This window comes from Delphinapterus leucas, unplaced genomic scaffold (genome assembly GCF_059928025.1).
Source record: "Delphinapterus leucas isolate spDelLeu-1000000601 "Yukka" unplaced genomic scaffold, BTC_Dleu_Yukka2 spDelLeu_asBTCV2_sq25, whole genome shotgun sequence".
NCBI lineage: Eukaryota > Metazoa > Chordata > Mammalia > Artiodactyla > Monodontidae > Delphinapterus > Delphinapterus leucas.
In genome coordinates, this window is record NW_028322234.1 from 6,784,704 (window position 1) to 6,804,816 (window position 20,113).

A 20,113-nucleotide genomic window follows, 5' to 3' on the forward strand; every position below is an offset into this window, starting at 1 on the left:
TCACCTCACTCTAATCCCAGTGCTGCAAACAGAAAGTCTGTGGGTTTTCCCTCTAAAATTCCCAACGGAAATAGTTATGCCACCATTCTGCTGATTTTAGCTTTGCTAGTTTTTGAAGAATCATTTTATTTTGGTTTGCAGAAATATAGCGAAGAGAGTACAAAAACATTCCATAGACCCCACACCCCATTTTCCCTACTTTGACCCTCTTACAGCTGTATGGTACCTTTGTTACAACTAATGAACAAATTCTGATTGATAACATTATTATTAGCTGAAGTCCATGCATTATTCAGATCTCCTCAGTGTGTCGCTAATGTCGCTTTTCTGCCCCAGGATCCTCACGGGACATTTATGTGTCTGGGCTGAGACAGTTTTTCAGATTTGCTTGGTTTTGATGAACTTGACAGTTTGGAGTCAGGTGTTCCATAGGAGGGCCCTCAGTTGGGATTTGTCTGGTGTTTTTCTCATGGTTGGACTGGGCTTTGGAGAGAAGAACCACAGAGGGGAAGTGCCTTTCTCATTACACATGTGTCCAGGGCACGCGCCGTCAGTGTGACTTATCCCTGTGATGTCGACCTTGATCACCTGGCAGAGGTGGTGTGCCCTTTGGAAGGAAGTCACTATTTACAGCCCACACCTAAGGGATGGGGAGTCGTGCTCTACCTCCTTGAGGGCAGAACGTTTGTGTACATTGTTTGGGATTCTTCTGCCTGGGAGATTTGTCTCTTCTCCCTCATTTGTTTATTTATTCAATCATTTATTTATATCTGTGGACTCATGGATATTGATTTTACACTTGACATTATTTTGTCACTCAAATTGTTCCAACTTTGGCTCTTTGTTACTTTTGACAAATTTAGTTCCACCAAAACATACTGGAACATTCCTTGTAGGCAAGTAGAAACCACAGGCTCATAAGGGGTTCAGTTAAGAGGAGGCCACCATCATTCTCTGGGGCGGGCAGGGCAGAGACACTATTTTAGGAGCAGGGAGCACACACAAGGGAGATTTTTCTTTCCTTTTCTTTTTCTTTTTTTGGCTGTGCCTCATGGCTTGTGGGATATTAGTTCCCAGACCAGGGATGGAACCCAGGCCCTCAGCAGTGAAAGTGCAGAGTCCTAACCACTGGACTGCCAGGGAATTCCCATAGGAGATTTTTCTTTTTGTGGTTAATTATAAGAGAATAATGTAAGACATTAAAGAAACACATTTCGTAAAGGACCAAAAGCTCATCCATAATCCTTCCTTCACTTAACTGCTTTATTTCTGTTCATGAAACTACACATGTATTTCATTGCATTGACAGAACACCTTACTTTGGGACATTGAGGTGTTTTCAGTTATATATGGCCATGTGTGGGCGACAGAGGACATCGCCATGCTTATAGGAAGGCGCTGGCCCAGCAACGATTCCGCCCCCAGGGGACATTGGGCAATGGCTGGAGACAGTTTCGGTTGTCACAACTGGGGGAGGAAATGCGCTGGCATCTAGTGAGTGGGAACCAGGGCTGATGCTCAGCATCCTATATAATACATAGGACGGTGACCCCACCACTACAGGAGAATGCTGGGTCTCAACAGTGCCGAGGGTGAGAAGCATTGCCCTGGAGGGTCTTAGGTGCAGCTTAGGGATCAGACTTGACCTCAAATTCCATCTTGGCTCTGGACCAGCTACTTCACCTTGCTGAGGTTGTGCTTTCTTTTTTCTTTTCTTTTCTTTTTAAAAAAATATATGGTTATATAGAATTAGCTCGTCTTTTTTTAAAAAAATTATTTATTTATTTGGACGCGTTGGGTCTTCATTGCTGCGCACAGGCTTTCTCTAGTTGCGTCCAGTAGGGGCTACTCTTCCTTACTGGGGGAGGGCTTCTCATTGCCGTGGCTTCTGTTGCTGAGCACGGGCTCTAGGCGCATGGGCTTCAGTAGTTGTGGCACACGGGCTTCAGTAGTTGTGGCACACAGGCTTAGTTGCTCCATGGCATGTGGGATCTTCTGGGACCAGGGATCGAACCTGTGTCCCCTGCACTGGCAGGCAGACTCTTAACCACTGCACCACCAGAGAAGTCCCAGATTGTGCTTTCTTATCGAATGGGTGTGATATCAGCTCCTTCCCAAGCTGTTATGATGATGAAATAAATCAATATATCAAAAGCGTTTAGCTCAATACCTGGTGCCTTCTCACATCCCTGTGAGAGTTCATCCCTGTCACCATTTGATAAGTTTTGGATTCAATTGAATTCTTTCCTTAGATTGAGTTCCCAGAAATGGGGTTACTGGGTCCAAGGGGAGGCACGTCTCCCTGCCTCTTGCTTTCCCTAAAGAGGAATCCAGAATTTAATCTATTGCCTGCCCCTGAGTGGATTCTTGTCTCTCTGAGTATGTCACAGTCATTCTTGTTTTCCTTCCAGCTCCTCTCATGGTCCCTGTTCCAGCAGCTCCTCCCTCTCCTGTAAGACACAGAAGCTCCAGAGTGTCCTCCACCCACATTGGACATTTCCCTGGGTCCACAGTTCAATCAGCACTCCTTTCTCAGTCCCAGGGCTGAGTGTGGGCATTCAAACCATGTTCCTTGTTGCAAGAGGTCACCAAAAGGATGTGACCACCGGTTGAACTGGGAGCTGGACCGGGGCAATTGGAGGCTCCATATCTCTTCCTTTATCCCTGGAATGTATATTCTGCCCACTTTTCTCATTTCAAGTCACTTCAAGACAAACCTTGAGAAAGTAATGCACTTTTGAGACCATCTAGATGATATATCTGACTGTACCCCCATTAAGGCCTCTGTATAAACTTGTAAGATTCTGGTGGGTGGGTGTAGATATCTACTCATCTTGCAGCCACACAAGACAAGCCTCATAAGTAAGTTCCCTTGCTTATTAAACCTGCCACCTACCCATCTGGAGTGGTCTGCCTCTTTCTTCCATCTCTCCTTACCCTCTCTCTATAGGGGCCAGTTTCAGATTTCACTCAAGGAATTCCAGAGGTTGGGAACCAACAATTGGTGAGACAGCCAGGAGACTGCAAAAATGGGCCTTGGGGAAGAGGCATTGCAGGGGAAATTACAGGTTGGTCATCAACCTCTTTGTGGGGAAGAGTGGCCTGTATGTAGATGCTCTTGGACCTCTGCATAAGTTCAGGGATGTCCTGAAAACACCAACTGGTCTGATGTTCTGTTTGAGGAACTATGCAGAGTGCACTTCAGGAAAGAAGGAGATTAATGGCTTCCACAGGGGGCTGGTCACTGATGCCCAACTAGAGGCTGAAGTTTGAGTTAGAAGTTGAGGGAAGAGCTGAGGTTAGAGAAGGATGTGAGGTTGTTCACTTCTCTCCTAACTTTGGGGCTGATGGACAACGTGAGAGAGCTGGATGTTAAGTTGGAGAACTGAGTGTGCTGTTTTTCAAAGCTAGGAGGGTGCAAGTTGTCTCAGACTAAGGTCGGGACACTTGTGACAAAGCCGCTAAGAGGTAGGACCCCTGGGAAAGTGAGGAGAGTGAACGGGAAGATGTTGTGGTGATTGATGGTGAAACAGACAAAGCAGTCTGTGCTGTCGGACCCCTAAGACCAAGGAAAGCAAAAGCACAGCAATGACAAACCCAGCCAGTGGGGCAGCCCCCAGTTCAGGAAACATTCATGATGAGAGAATATATGCCTGCTGAGATTATTGATATAGCGTCTGGGAAAATTAATAAACATTTAATTTAAAATGGAGTGGGGAGGCCTGAAAGACGAGCTTTCATACCTTACCCCTCAGTGTCAGTTCTGCAACAGAAAGAGATGGTACCTTTGCATCTCCAACAGGAAGAAGATTACTACTTTGCTACCCAACAGGAGGAAGGAAGGATTTCTCCTTGCCTGGCAACGGCCCAGCCAATGAGAGACTGTCACAACTCAGCCCAAGAAAAGCCACTACACTTCAAACTCCCAGTTTCCTCCAGTGGATTCTTTGTTTATAACAGCCCTTCCCAACTCCCCCCCCCCCACCTTCTCGATAAAAGAACGTTTCTCCCCTATGTCTCCAGGCTTGCCTGTGGTTCTCCATAGACTGCATGTCCCAAACTGCAATTCTTTGCTGTTCCCAAATAAACCCATTTTGTTGGTAAAATAACTGGCTGTTTTATTGTTTTAGGTCAATATTACTTGGTATCTGAGAAGTGGGGTCCTGAGAAGACCCCCAGTGACTCTGAGGCTGGTGAGCAAACAGGTGTTGGTACCCACAGAGCCCACTGAACTCCCTGCTTCCTTGCCAACCCTTGAGTTTGAAGGTAAATTTTCTCCTGGATTCAAGCTCTGCTCTTTTTGCATTTTGAAAGTCTCCAGGCTTTATGTGGGAACCTGCTTATTGTATTTATTTATTTATTATGTTAATTAATTAATTTATTTTTGAAGCCTTCATCCTTTCTGTTAAAGGCTTTGTCCTTTCTGGGAGTACTCATTTGGCACTTCGGCCTGACTTTTGAAACCAGGCTATATCTCCTGGAACCGTGCCAGTCCTCAGTCTAATTCCTTTTGGAACCTGGCTGTTCCTATTGGAACTGTGCTATTTACTCCCCGAGGGGGGCGTCAAGCTGGTTCTTTTTTTTTTTGCGGTACGCGGGCCTTTCACTGCTGTGGCCTCTCCCGTTGCTCCGGACGCGCAGGCTCAGCGGCCGCGGCTCACGGGCCCAGCCGCTCCGCGGCATGTGGGATCTTCCCGGACCGGGGCACGAACCCGTGTCCCCTGCATCGGCAGGCGGACTCTCAACCACTGCGCCACCAGGGAAGCCCCCAAGCTGGTTCTTTAAATGGGGTGAAAGTGAGGGCGGATCGGTGGGTTGGGCAGAGGCATACTTAAGTGGTCTGCGTACCACCTTGGCGGTGCTGTGTGCAGGAATCATGCACAGTACCCTGCTTTCACTGGCACCACAGGAATAGCAGTTGGTTTGTGGTCTTTCTGTATCTTATTGTTCATAACTGCCCCTACTGAGCATGCGTGTAGTTATTTTCAGTCCCTTACATTATAGTTTCTTTGTATTCTGTGGCTAGAGGAGACATTTGTCCAGGTGCAAGCCTTCCAGTAAAGGGTCCCAGGTCCCAGCCTGTCTCAAAACTTACCAACCTGGTTTTCCAGATCTATATCAGTTAGTCCACATGCTTGTTGGTGAGGGTCAAGACAAATATCGGATGAAACTAGACAAATCCGGAACATCCTCTGAAAGAGATTTAGAAAAATAAACCCCTACCTTTTGGCAAGAAGCTAGAACATTTGCTGGAGACCTCCACTGATAAGTTACAGGAGCTTTTCCTACACCTATTGATTGGAACAAAATTTAGGCTTGCACACAAAAATCTGACGAACCTGTTCATGACTATTATAATCAACTTCAGATTGTTTTCAAAGAAAATTCTGGTCTTCCTTCAGACGCTGAATCCATTTGGGTAGCCTTTAACTCTGTGTTTATTAGTGTGCTGAACTGGGATCTTTCTCTTTTAGTTAAAAGGACCAGGGTCGAGGGGGAAACTATGTCCACTCCAGATTTAGTTAATATGGCAAATCAGCTCGCTCACACCCTAGATGCGTCACCTAAAAGAAAGACCTGCAAAATTCTTAATTTTCAACTCGGAAAAATGAAGTTCTCTAAATGAAACCAAAACTTTCTAGTTTCTGCTATTATTGCAAAAAGCCAGGACGTTGGAAATTAGATTGTTACAAATTTAGGCTTTCAGATACCTTCAGTTTTCTAACCAGCCTTTCTAATTCCCAATGATGAGGCTCCGAGGAATTACATCGGGTCTTCCCAATACTCTGTCTTAATCTGCTCAGAGAAGCAACTCTCCAGACTGGGAATGAACCTCTCTCTGTCCTTATTGACACTGGAGCCACACTCTGGGTGTCCAATCCCACTGCTTTAGAGCAGCCCCTGCCTTGGAGAACCGAAACAGTTCAAACATCGGGGATCTCTGATGAACCTCAAGAGGTTCCTGTCTCTGAGCCTATTCCCTTTTGTTTAGGTCCCTTGAGGGATACCCACCCTTTTCTCCTTAGTTCCTCTGCCCGTATTTATTAGGCTGAAACTTCTTAGAAATGTATCATGCCAGAATTTCTTTCTCCCAAAATGGGGAAATAATACTTGAATTTGACAGTAGTAATCAAAATAACCAATCAGGTGAATTAAATAACCCTTCAACATCTTTTATTTGCCCCATCTCTGATGATACTGGAGCTGATTCTGGAAACCCTGATCATTTGTCCCTATTGATTCAGCTACCACCCCCCTTATGGGCAAAATCTCCATCTGGTGTTGGCAAAATCCACAGTGCATCTCTCATTGATATTCAAGTAGATCTCTCAAAACTTCTCCCCAGGGACTTCCCTGGTGGCACAGTGGTTAAGAACCCGCCTGCCAATGCAGCGGACACGGGTTCGATCCCTGGTCCGGGAAGATCCCACATGCCACGGAGCAACTAAGCCCATGCACCACAACTACTGAGCCTGCGCTCTAGAGCCCACAAGCTACAACTACTGAGCTCACGTGCCACAACTACTGAAGCCCTTGCGCCTAGACCCCGTGCTCTGCCACAAGAGAAGCCACCACAATGAGAAGCCTGCACACCGCGATGAAGAGTAGCCCTTGCTCGCCGCAACTAGAGAAAGCCCGCGGGCAGCAACGAAGACACAGCGCAGCTGAAAATAAATAAATAAATAGATTTATTTAAAAAAAAAAAAAAAACCTCTCCCCAGAATTAATCAATACGCTATAAGTAAAGATGCGCTTCAAGTTATAAAGCTCATAAAAGAAGATTACAAGGGTCAGCACCTCATTATTCCTTACACTAGTCCTTGTAACACTCTTATTTTACCTGTGAGAAAACTCAAGGGCTGAGGATGGAGGTTTGTCAAGGAGCTCCGAGCAATAGACAACATTGTTATCCCTTGTCACCCTGTTGTTTCTAACCTATCCACACTACTAACATTCGTTCCCACTGAAAGCAAAAGTTTCACCATAATTGATCTATGCAGTGCATTCTTCAATATTCCAGTTGATAAGGCTAGCCAATATCTTTTTGCCTTCACCTGGGAAGGACAACAATACACCTCAACAGTAGTGCCCCAGGGTTTCACAGAGAGTCCCTCTTAACTTTTCATAAATATTTATTCATTCATTCATTCATTTATTCATTTATTTATTTATTTATTTGCCACACTGCACGGCATGCGGGATCATAGTTCCCAGAACAGGGATCGAACCCTTGCCCCCTGCAGTGGAAGCATGGAGTCCTAACCACTGGACCACGAGGGAAGTCCCTTAACTTTTCACAAAATCTTGAAAGCTGATTTGGATAATGCAAAATTTTCTTCAGACTCTACTTTTTTGCAGTATATAGATGATTTTCTCCTATGCTTCTTTTCTCAATCCTCTTCATGGGAAGATAGCATCCACCTGTTAAAACTTTTGGTCTTGGGAATTCCCTGGTGATCCAGTGTTTAGGACTCGGCAGTGGCCCAGGTTCAATCTCTGGCCAGGGAAATAAGATCTTGCGGCCAAAAAAAAAAAAAAAAAGGAAAGAAAGAAAGAAAGAGAAAAAACAAACAAAACAAAACAACTTTTGGTCTTATAAATTCTCCAAAGAAAAATTGCATTTTGCTCACATTTAAGGTTTGATGTTTATGGTATCTGATCTTGGAACGAGGACTACATTTGGATCCAAGTAGGCTTCACAGCATCCTGAACTTCCCAAAACCTAAAACTAAGCAGCAATTATGAGGTTTTCTTGGGGTAGCTGGCTACTGTTGAAATTGGATTCCAAATTTCTTTCTTATGGTCCAGCCCTTATATGCTTTAAAAACATATAAACAGCAAACTTGACCCCGTTATTTGGGGAGGTCAGGATGGCATAGCTTTTGGAGCCTTAGAGAAAAACTTAATGAGACCACCTGCCCTTGGACATCCTAATTATCAGCTTCCCTTTTTCCTTTTTGTATTTGAGAAGGAAGGGAATGCTCTTGGAGGACTCATCCAAAAACATGGGGACCGTCATTGACCCATAGGGTATTATAGCAAGTATCTGGACCCTGTGTGCCACAGAATACCCACCACCTTTGCCTTAGAACCATTCCTCCTACTGGCCTTCTGGTTAAGGCCACCAAAGAAATAATTATGGAATCCCCCCTAACCATCTTTGCACCCCATGCAGTAGAACCTCTCCTGAATTCCCAGCACACTCAACACTTTTCAGTTGCTTACATCCTATCCTCATGACTATTTAACACTGACAGATCACCCTTTGACTCTCTGTAATAATTTACAGGAGACTCCTCTAACCAATGTAGATAGTTCATGGTTTACTGATGGCTCCTAATTAAAGGATGACAATGGTAAACATCGTGCTGGGTATGTTATTACACCTCTTAAAATTGTTGAGGCAGCACCTTTGTCTTTGGCTACTTCGACCTGACAAGCTGAATTATACACTCGCACTCAGACTTGTACTTAGGCAAAAGCAAAACTGTAAACATTTACACCAATATCCAGTATGCCTTTGGGGTAGCCCATGACTTGGGATATTATAGAAACAGCAAGGTTTCCTTACCTCTAATGGGGAAAATATTAAAAATGGCTCTTATACCCAAAATCTATTAGATGTCATGCTCTTGCCAGCCGCTTTAACTACTACTAAGATCCCTGGGCATTCCAAGCTTGACTCCCTAGAGGCTAAAGGAAATCAACTCACTGATATTTTTGCCAAAAACTGCTCTCAAAGGAACCAATGGCCAGGGGCTTCCCTGGTTGCGCAGTGGTTGGGAGTCCGCCTGCCGATGCAGGGGACACGGGTTCGTGCCCCGGTCCGGGAAGATCCCACATGCCGTGGAGCGGCTGGGCCCGTGAGCCATGGCCGCTGAGCCTGCGCATCCGGAGCCTGTGCTCCGCAGCGGGAGAGGCCTCAACAGTGAGAGGCCCGCGTACCGCAAAAAAAAAAAAAAAGGAAGCAATGGCCAAACTTCTGTCATGGTTCAAAGGGATGCTCCCTACGATGATGATCTAAAAAAATTGACAAGAAATGCCCAACCATTGGCCCCAGAAAAGGAAAAGCAATGTTGAAAATCTAGTAACTGTTCATTTCATAAAAAGAGAGAACTCTCGTTTGGGTTAAATAACAAATCCTGACTGGACTTGTACATCATCTGGTGACCTGAAGGTAAAGATATCCCAGAATTGAGGCAGACGACATCTGGTGAGGAAGCTTTCCCAAGATATTCAGGCTCAAAGGTTTAGAATTCACAGAAGCTTCTCTCTCTCTCTCTCTCTTTTTTTTACATCTTTATTGGAGTATAATTGCTTTACAATGGTGTGTTAGTTTCTGCTTTATAACAAAGTGAATCAGTTATACATATACATATGTTTCCATATCTCTTCCCTCTTGCGTCTCCCTCCCTCCCACCCTCCCTATCCCACCCCTCTAGGTGGTCACAAAGCACCGAGCTGATCTCCCTGTGCTATGTGGCTGCTTCCCACTAGCTATCTATTTTACGTTTGGTAGTGTATATATGTCCATGCCTCTCTCTCGCTTAGAAGCCTCTCTCTTTCATCTGGACTATTAATTGACTCTGGATTCTTATCCAAATCCTTGGTCTCTGAATTTGCAAACTACAGGCTGTATTATTGATAAAACATTTAGTTCCAAATAGTTCTTTTGAGATAACAATATTGTTTTTTAAAAACAAGTCTTTGAAGTTTTGCTATTTTTGTCAAAAGTCCATCAATTATTGCTTCCTGTTTAATCCTGCACTGTCTTCCCAAACCACGTGTTTAATTTTCAGTTTTGAGTGTCCTCTTGCTGGTCTCACTCTTCTAAGATACAGGCTTTAGATGGGAAATGCCTGAGAGGTCTCCCTCCTACTACCCCTTGTTACTCGAATGTGACCTCAGTAGGTTTCCAACCTGTGCATTTCTCCCTCCAGCTTGGGCCATGACACCCAGGCAAGTTTTCCTGGCATGGAGGGACAAAAGGTCACTGAATCTGGAAAAAAAAAGAAGCCTGACTCTTGATCAACAATGTTTTCAGAGAAAGATTTTTGATCAAGAGGGGAAAATGTGAAAATTAACAAGCAAAAACCTCACTTAAAATGGAGTCAAGAGGCCAGAATGGGTTTGTGCTACCACTCCTTCCCAACTGCAGATTCAACAGGAAGAGATGGTATCTTTGCATTTCCGACAGGAGGAAGGTTACTACATTGCTACCCAGCAGGAGGAAGAAAGAATTTCTCCTCGCCCAGCAATTGTCCAGCCAATGAGACTGTCAAAACTCAGCCAAACTCTTAGAGGAAAACATAGGCAGAACACTCAATGACATAAATCACAGCAAGATCCTTTCTGACCCACCTCCTAGAGAAATGGAAATAAAAACAAAAATAAACAAATGGGACCTAATGAAACTTCAAAGCTTTTGCACAGCAAAGGAAACCATAAACAAGACCAAAAGACAACCCTCAGAATGGGAGAAAATATTTGCAAATGAAGCAACTGACAAAGGATTAATCTCCAAAATTTACAAGCAGCTCATGCAGCTCAATAACAAAAAAACAAACAACCCAATCCAAAAATGGGCAGAAGACCTAAATAGACATTTCTCCAAAGAAGATATACAGACTGCCAACAAACACATGAAAGAATGCTCAACATCATTAATCATTAGAGAAATGCAAATCAAAACTACAATGAGATATCATCTCACACCAGTCAGAATGGTCATCATCAAAAAATCTAGAAACAATAAATGCTGGAGAGGGTGTGGAGAAAAGGGAACCCTCTTGCACTGCTGGTGGGAATGTAAATTGAAACAGCCACTATGGAGAACAGTATGGAGGTTCCTTAAAAAACTACAAACAGAACTACCATATGACCCAGCAATCCCACTACTGGGCATATACCCTGAGAAAACCATAATTCAAAAAGAGTCATGTACCAAAATGTTCATTGCAGCTCTATTTACAATAGCCAGGAGATGGAAACAACCTAAGTGTCCATCATCAGATGAATGGATAAAGAAGATGTGGCACATATACACAATGGAATATTACTCAGCCATAAAAAGAAACGAAATTGAGCTATTTGTAATGAGGTGGATAGACCTAGAGTCTGTCATACAGAGTGAAGTAAGTCAGAAAGAAAAAGACAAATACCGTATGCTAACACATATATATGGAATTCAAGAAAAAAAAAGGTCATGAAGAACCTAGGGGTAAGACAAGAATAAAGACACAGACCTACTGGAGAACGGACTTGAGGATATGGGGAGGGGGGAAGGGTGAGCTGTGACAGGGCGAGAGAGAGTCATGGACATATACACACTAACAAATGTAAGGTAGATAGCTAGTGGGAAGCAGCCGCATGGCACAGGGATATCAGCTCGGTGCTTTGTGACTGCCTGGAGGGGTGGGATAGGGAGGGTGGGAGGGAGGGAGACGCAAGAGGGAAGAGATATGGGAACATATGTACACGTATAACTGATTCACTTTGTTATAAAGCAGAAACTAACACACCATTGTAAAGCAATTATACCCCAATAAAGATGTTAAAAAAAAACAAAAAAACCCTCAGCCAATGAAAAGCCACTACACTTCAAACTCCCAGTTTCCTCTGACGGACTCTTTTATAGCAGCCCTTCCCAACTTCCTCTTCTATAAAAGAATATTCTTCTCCTTTGTTTTCCAGACTTACCCGTGGTTCACCATAGATTGCATGTCTCAAACTGCAATTCTTTGCTGTTGCCAAATAAACACATTTTATTGGTAAAATAATTGGCTGTTTTATTGTTTTAGGTCAACACAGCCAAGTTCCAGCAACAGGCCAAGGAAAGTATCCAGACGTGGTTAGTGCGGCTTTCGGATACCTGGGGTCGTGGCATTTTTCTGACTGGCCAGGAGGCAGAGAAAATGAGTAATATTACCACACACCCTGCCCTCTAGCAGCACCTGCATGTACTTGGGGGTTCAAATGACTCATTCCCTTATAGATTATTCCAGCCTGCAGGGCCCAGTGAGGGAGATGTCCCTGGGCATGTGGGACCCTGAAAATCTATAGAGGAGGTAGAACAAGTTCTTAGGGAGCTGGGAATAAGGGAGGCCATCTATGCTCTTGTCTTTGAGGGTCCTAATTGGGCCACATTCACTGCAGAAATGAAAGCCAAGATACTCCAGTCTGCCCCCAGCACCTGGTAGGGACTGGTATGGGATGTTGATATCCATGCTGAGCTAAGTCGTGGGAACGGGTATGGGTCCCCGAGACAGAGGGCGAACTAGAGAAGACAAAAAGCTATCCCAGTTGGCTGTAAAGGGTTCAGTAATAGTAACCCAGGAGCCAATGTGGTTTAACCTCATTGCTGCCAGGACCTCACCTGAAAAGGAAGACGAGCAACCCAATTAGTCAACCTGTGGAAAGCCTTAAGACTGGAATAGTTCAGACCTGCCCTGACTATCCCTAGTGCCCTGCTAGCTCTCACAGAAGCCTCAGGGATACAGTCCTATTCGGGATGGGTGCCTCCCATGTCTCAGGTTTAGGATGCAGGGCAAAATCACCTCCAGGTGAAGCCTACTGAGAGCACTTGGAGGCTCCAAGTTGCAGTGACTATTCACTAGTCCCTCTGAAATAAATAAAAGGTGATGGCTCTGGTTGACACTGGAGCCGAATGTACTCCACTACACAGGCGCACTCAGAAGTTTTCAGGCCCCCTTGGTGCCACTGATGATTATGGAGGGCAATGCCTTTGGTTAGGAGGGTCCCTTTGACATTGTAAATTGGGTGTTCTCCCCACCGAGAATACGAGGTTTTTCTCTCTCCAATACCAGAGAACATATTGGGTATTGACATCCTACGAGTTCGGTCTACAGACCTCTACCTTGAGGTTAGAGTAATCAAACCAATGCTGAGGGGAGATGCCAGCTGGGAACCAGTAAGTCTACCGGCCCCCTCACATAGTGGTTACTGGGCTTCCCTGGTGGCGCAGTGGTTGAGAGTCCGCCTGCCGATGCAGGGGACACGGGTTCGTGTCCCGGTCCGGGAGGATCCCACATGCCACCCTGCCCATAGTGCTTCCAACAGACAGGTATGGCTTGTTAAAAAGCCAGATGGGTCGTGGTGGGTGACCCTGGGCTATCGAGAATTGAATACAGGGGTGTCCCCCATCCATGCGGTTGTGCCCCAAATTGCCACCATCTTTGATACCTTGGCCATAGTCCTAGGAGTGTACCATGCTGTGCTGGACTTAGCAAATGCTTTTTTTTCAATCTACCCCTGGCCACTGAGTCACAAGATCAATTTGCCTCCAAGTGGGAGGGGCAACAATGGACTTTTCAAGCACTTCCCCAAGGCTACCTGCACAGCCCCACCATATGTCATGGGATGGGAGCCCCAGACCTGTCCCTGTTCTCCTTCCCCACATCACTAAAATGAGCCCATTACATTGATAATATAATGTTGACAGGTAAAGACTTGCGTCTGCCGTAGGACACTCTGCAGATTTTGCTGGAACATCTGTGAGGGAGACGATGATGTGGATGAACCCACAGGAAACTCAAGTCCCAGGCACCACCGTAAAGCTTCTGGGAGTCATTTGGTTGGGTGAGAGGTACATTGTCCCAGAAGCCGTGATTGATAAGGGGCAACCCCTAAGAATCTGAAAGAGGTGCAAGCTTTCATAGGGGTTGAGGGTTTTGGAGGATTTTTATTCCCCACCTGATGCAACGCCTCCATCCTTTTTAGAAAAATTTTATTGAAGTGTAGTTGATTTACAATGTTGTGTTAATTTCTGCTGTACCCAAAGTGACTCAGTTATACATATATCTATATATTCTTTTTCATGTTCTTTTCCATTATGGTTTATCACTGGATATTGAATATAGTTCCCTGCGCTAGACAGTAGGACCTTGTTGTTACCCTTCCTATATATAGTGGTGTCTCCATCCTTTATACCAGCTTCAAAGTAAAGAAAGGGCATGTGGGGATTAGAGCAACAAGCTGCCGTTGAGAAGCCAAAAAAATACTAGTGAAGCAGTTGAAAGCTCTGGGCATATCTCCCAAGCAGGGCTACCATTTGAGTTTGAGTTAGATAGGACCTCTCGCGAAAACCAGCATATCATGGTAATAACATCCCTTCTTATCAAGGGGTGTATTGATAATATGCTCCATTGACCCACCTCTGCCATGGCTCAGACTCCCACGTTGACTGAGTGACAGCGTTTTGCGCAGCGGAAGAGCACCCGGTCGGCCAGCCCACTCTCTCTAGAAATGCGAGCGATCCCAGGCTTTGTAGAGTATGTAGATCCTCCAAACACCCGCTGCTCCCACCGCCTCTATTCCTGTGTAGCCCCTGCAACCTGTAGAGAGGAAGTCGGGGGAATTCCTGCTGATGCCTGCTTCACCTACGGGTGTAGTCGGGCAACCGGTGACAGGGATGGTAGTGGCTATTCAGCCCAACACTGACACCATCTGGATGTCAAACGAACTGCAGCAGCCAGCGGGCTGAATTCAGAGCGATTTGGCTGGGGATCACTCAGGAGCCCAGGCTGTTTGCTAACCTTTGCACTGATAGTTGGACTGTTCTGAAGAGATTAACCCTATGGCTTGGACAACGGGAAGCCAAGGGGTAGATGATCGTGAATAAATCCTTCTGGGGTGAGGATATGTGGAGAGACATTTGGGTTCGCTTCCAACAGCCTGAGGCAGCCCTCACTGTTTTCCATGTCCCTGGTTCTTAAGGCGCTGACGCCCCCTGGCAAATGGGGAGCTGATGCTCTAGCCCAGTATGAGCCCTCGTGGACCCCTCAGTAGATACAGCAGATTGACCGCATAGGAACTGCAGCCACTGCAGTCCCTGACTGGGATGGCATATTGCCAAGGATGCTGGATTGCCCTTGAAATAAAGTGACTTGGTTAACGCCATAACAGCATGTGTGTTCTAAACAACACCCCAGGCAGCTGCCAAAGGACTCTGGCGCCATCCACTGGAGTTCCCAACCAGTGAGGGATTGGCAAGTGGATTATATTGGCCCCCTCCCTCCAAGCGAGGGTTCTAAATGTCTTGGTTTATGTGGACACGGCATCTAGCCTAACCCAAGCTTTCTCCTGTGGCTGCCCAAGCCAGGTTGCCACCATTAGGGGATTAGAGAAGCGAAGTACAGATACCCTCTTCGAAAAGACAGCGACCGGGGGTTACATTTTAAGGGTCACGTTGTGCAAGATTAGGCAAAAGCGCACGATGTGGAACGGAAGTTCCATTTCCCCTAAAAGCCACAGGCAGCAGGGTTGGTAGGAAAGAAGGATGGGATTTTAAAGCAGCAGATTAAATGACTAACAGGTAAAACCACCTTGGCCGATTCGACTAAAGTACTATCCCAGGCTTTAAGACATTTAAATGATTGACCAATAGGGCCTGTTGCCTCGTATGCCAGACTGGGGAGCCCTGCCAAGACACCCAACACTGTAAAGTTACGGAAGGGACGGGAGACAGCCACTGGCTCGACTCTCATCGTGGTGGATCACCGCGCTGTGCGGCTGAGATCACCAAGCCCCATCACACCTGAGACAGACGTTGTCTACCGGACTTTGCAGTGGGGCGTCCCACAGGGATGGGTGAGTTAGTTCACATCCCCAGGTGAGGAGGAATCCTATTGTCCTGCTACAAGCCGCACCCATGGAAATGCACTGTCCCCGGGATGGAACACGTACCACTGAGAGGGACAACAAGGTGGTGGTCCTGGTCTGACACATCCCACCCCCAGTCCATCTCACACCTGACAGCGCTGACTCTGCTGGCCAACATATATGCTATGTACAACCAGGTCAAGTTCCTAAAGCTGCAGCCCCGTTAACATCTAAGGATCAGGCCATAGGTGTAATTCTTCTAGAAGGGAAGACCTCCCAGTACCAGTTCCTACTAAATCATCTGTTTTTCGTTTGCTTGTTTGTTTGTTTTTTGGCGGTACGCGGGCCTCTCGCTGTTGTGGCCTCTCCCGTTGCGGAGCACAAGCTCCGGACGCGCAGGCTCAGCGGCCATGGCTCACGGGCCCAGCCGCTCCGCGGCACGTGGGATCCTCCCGGACCGGGGCACGAACCCGCGTCCCCTGCATCGGCAGGCGGACTCTCAACCACTGCGCCACCAGGGAAGCCCCTAATCTGTCTTTTTGACCTTAGACTTCTGCTGTTCCTATGGTGTTCGGTCACAGGATGGGGACAGGATGGAAATACCTTCCTACAGTGGGCCCACAAATACGCCCAGCAATCAATCCAGCTGTTGGGTATGTGGGCAGCTGCTCCTCTCTAGTTCATTGGGATCGTCATGGTGGGTACCAACACTCCAGTAACAGAATAAGAAGGCACTAAAGCAATATGTGACATTACAGAAAAAAACAAATTAGGATGAATGCTCTTAATTCATCTGATATTACCAATATTGCCTGGGGCACAAACCGTCAGTAACACTGGACATGGGTATTCTTTTTCTGTCAATCAATCAACACAGGCAGCCCAGCCAGCTGCTGACCAGAAAGGTCCTAAAAGCATGGGTGGCAACGCTCAGATTTGGAATGGATTCATGTGGCTTACCCCGGGTTAGGGATATTTGAGCACCTAGGCACCCCTATGTTGGGAACAGAAAAAACACTTTCAACAGAACCAACCCAGTTGTACCAGGAATATGGGGAGGATACCATTGGAACTGTGCAGGTATTCTGTCATATTAAAGAACAGCAACTGGTCTGGCACTGACTGGGCACGTCACCCACATATGTATTGGGTAACCCTAAACAGGACCCAATGATGTGTGGGAAAACTCTTTGGCTGTGGCTTCCACCTGGATGGTTGGGCTGCTACACCCTGGGTATGGGGAGAATCCACCCTACAGTAACAAAAGTTGCCAACTTCCCTCCCCTCATCTGCTATCTCCCAGGCGGGCAAGTTCTGTTTTCCACTGGTGCGATCATTTGGCCACTGTCTTTATTCCCTCTATTGGCCTGGAGGACGTTATAGCACACATAGAAGCCCTTAGTCAATACACCCAGCAATCCTTAAATGAGAAGAGCTGTCCTCCAAAATAAGATGGCCTTGGACATCACTACTGCCTTGCAAGGAGGCACCTGGGCCATTACCCAAGCAGAATGTTGTGTGTTCATACCCGATGAGTCTGCTAATGTAGCATCTTTATTAAAGCACATGAGGACACAGTGAATGCCCTGAGTGACCCCCAGCCTCAGGGACTCAATAACCCAGTGGTTCAGATCACGGTGATTTCGAACACACACAGCAGTGAGCGGTAGCTGGCGGTGAGCAACAGCTTGAAGTGAGATCTTAGTTCCCTGACCAAGGATTGACCCCTGGTCTTGGTGGTGAGAGTGCCAAGTCCTAACCACTAGACCACGAGGGACTGTGGCTAGAGTCTGGGCCCCAGTCTTTGTCTGCCTTTAAAAGAGAACATTCTGACAAGGAGATGGAAGGTAGAAAGGAAAGGAAAGCATCTATTAGAAAAGCAGAGTACAGACGGCCGGGTGAACTCAGCAAGAGAGTCGTGCCTTTGGGAAGTTTCAATCCTTTATAAGGGGGCAGTCTCCTGGGTCTTTGTTTCCCCTCTGGCCAATCATCTTGCTTTGGGCCCATGGCTGATTTGCCTCAGGACCCTCCGTAGGTGCACACAGCCCTCAGACAAGATGGATTCTAACACAAGGGCCTCTGGCGGGGTGGGGGCGGGGAATTGACATGACTTATTATGGTCTGGTGTCCCCTGGCCGCCCCTCTTTAAAAAAAGTTATTTATTTATTATTTATTTATTTTGGCCGCACTGGGTCTTAGATGCGGCAGGGGGGATATTTGTTGAGGCACATGGGATCTTTAGTTGCGGCATGCGGACTTCTTCATTGCAGCATGTGGACTTCTTAGTTGCGGCATGCGAACTCTTAGTTGTGGCATGCATGCGGGATGTAGTTCCCTGACCAGGGATTGAACCCGGGCCCCCTGCATTGGGAGTGTGGAGTTTTACCCACCGGACCACCAGGGAGGTCCCTGTCCCCTGCCTTTTGACGCCCCGAGGAGCCTTTTAACGCATGTGCAGTGTCTTTCTTGCCCCAAGGATGGGAAATATGTGACCTCTTGATCTACTTTTTTTAAAGATTTATTATCTTTTAATTTATTTCTGGCTGTGTTGGGTCTTAGTTGCGGCATGCAGGATCTTCGTTGAGGCATGTGGGATCTTTTGTTGCGGTGTGCGGGCTTATTTCTCGTGCACGTGGGCTCTGTAGTTTGCGGCACGTGGTCTCTCCAGTTGAGGTGCGCGAGAGCGGTAGTTGTGTTGTGTGGGTTTCATTGCCCTGGGACATGTGGGATCTTAGTTCCCTGACAAGGGATTGAACCCGCGTCCCCTGCATTGGAAGACAGATTCTTTACCACTGGACCACCAGGGAAATGGCCAAGTTCTTTTCCTTTTTTCTTCTGCTTGGTGTTTTATTTATTTATATTTTTGGGGCTTGCATTGGGTCTTCGTTGTCGCGCGCAAGCTTTTGTCTAGTTGCGGCGAGCGGGGGCTACTCTCTGTTGCGGTGCGCAGGCTTCTCATTGTAGTGGCTTGTTGCAGAGCACGGGCTCTAGGCGCGTGGGCTTCAGTAGTTGCGGCATGCGGGCTCAGTAGTTGTGGCTCACAAGCTCTAGAACGCAGGCTCGGTAGCTGTGGCACACGGGCTCAGTTGCTCCACAGGATGTGGGATCTTCCCAGACCAGGGCTCGAACCCGCGTCCCCTGCATTGGTAGGCGGATTCTTAACCACTGCGCCACCAGGGAAACCCCTTAGCAAAGAAAATCCAGGCTGCACACTGCCCTGGGGTCATAAGGCTTTTTGGCTTCACTGTGCTGAACGTGAGAAAGAATCCTAAAAATCCACTGGCACAGCAGCTGCCATGGAATCTATAGAAATACAGGAACAGAAAGTCCAGGACGCTGAGGAGATCCCCTGTGGAGTGAGATGCATATGCCAGGAGCACCACACTGAATAGATAGTTTAAGTACTGCTGGTCAGTGTCACTTAACGCGTTGGGTTTCTGGGATTTCTGTAGTATCTTATAAGCCCCTATGCAGCATAAGTGAATTACAGCCCAGAAATAAGCATCTGGATCAAACTGGGAGTCACTGAAAGAGCAGGCACCCTGCGGCAGCCAAGAGGAAGGGGGCACTACAGATCTTTGCAGGAGATGTTTTCTCTTTCTGAAAACCCTTCTGGTGCCCACAGATGATAACTTCGGCTACATTATGCAAAATGAGAAACATAGGAATGGCCAGTCTGGACAGTGCCCTGGAACCAGCATAGGTGATACCCACAAACAGCACTGAAGCAGGAAGCCATGTGAAAACATCAGATCTTGAACTGCTGTTGATCTCTGCCCAGCCCAGTTTCCATGACACATGAAGCAGAAGTCCACCAATTAAAGCCTGCCACCCTTGGAATAACGTAGGGTAGGTAAATTTCAAGACAGACAGGACATACTCGTTCGTGAGGTAAGAAGCCAGGTAGCAGGTACAAAACGTGAGGCCGACCAGGCACCTCCTCACGCACATCTGTCAATTTGCGCCACTTCCCCGGGGAACCCGCGGGAGTCCCAGGGGCTCTGCGCAAGGGAACCCGCGGGAGTCCCCGGGCCTCCGTGCAAGCCGGGCCACCCAGTGGCCAACCTCTTGATCTTTTACTTAAACAGGGTATAGCCTCTCTCTGTCCCTGCCATAACTGTTATCTTAAAGTGCCCACAGGAGACAAAATCCAACTATTTACCCTTATTTCCATCTCAAAGTGCAAAGGGGAGGCCAGTTGTAAATATCTAGCCTGGAGCCCACCTGCCTCTTGCCTCAGGAAATGTAAACAGAAGGCTAGTTGTAAATGTCCAGCCTGGAGCCCATCTATCTCCTGCCTCAATGGGGCTCTTGGTGGGAAAAATTGTTACTTGTTTTGGGCATCCTTATCTTAATCTGTGTTTCCTCTCCCACATACCTATGTTGCCTCTGTGCTATCTGCCTCCAGAGCAGCCACACAGCCCCCTAACGAGCCACCTCCAATGCTAATGCAATCCCTGGCTGACTACTCAGTGCATACTGTGGAAGAGGG

General features: G+C 46.8%; 1 pseudogene; it reads right to left on the reverse strand.

Annotated features, from left to right (window-relative positions):
* Nucleotides 1-18,587: 18,587 nt before the first annotated feature.
* Nucleotides 18,588-19,677, reverse strand: LOC111166566 (UDP-N-acetylglucosamine transporter SLC35D4 pseudogene; annotated as a pseudogene).
* Nucleotides 19,678-20,113: the final 436 nt, after the last annotated feature.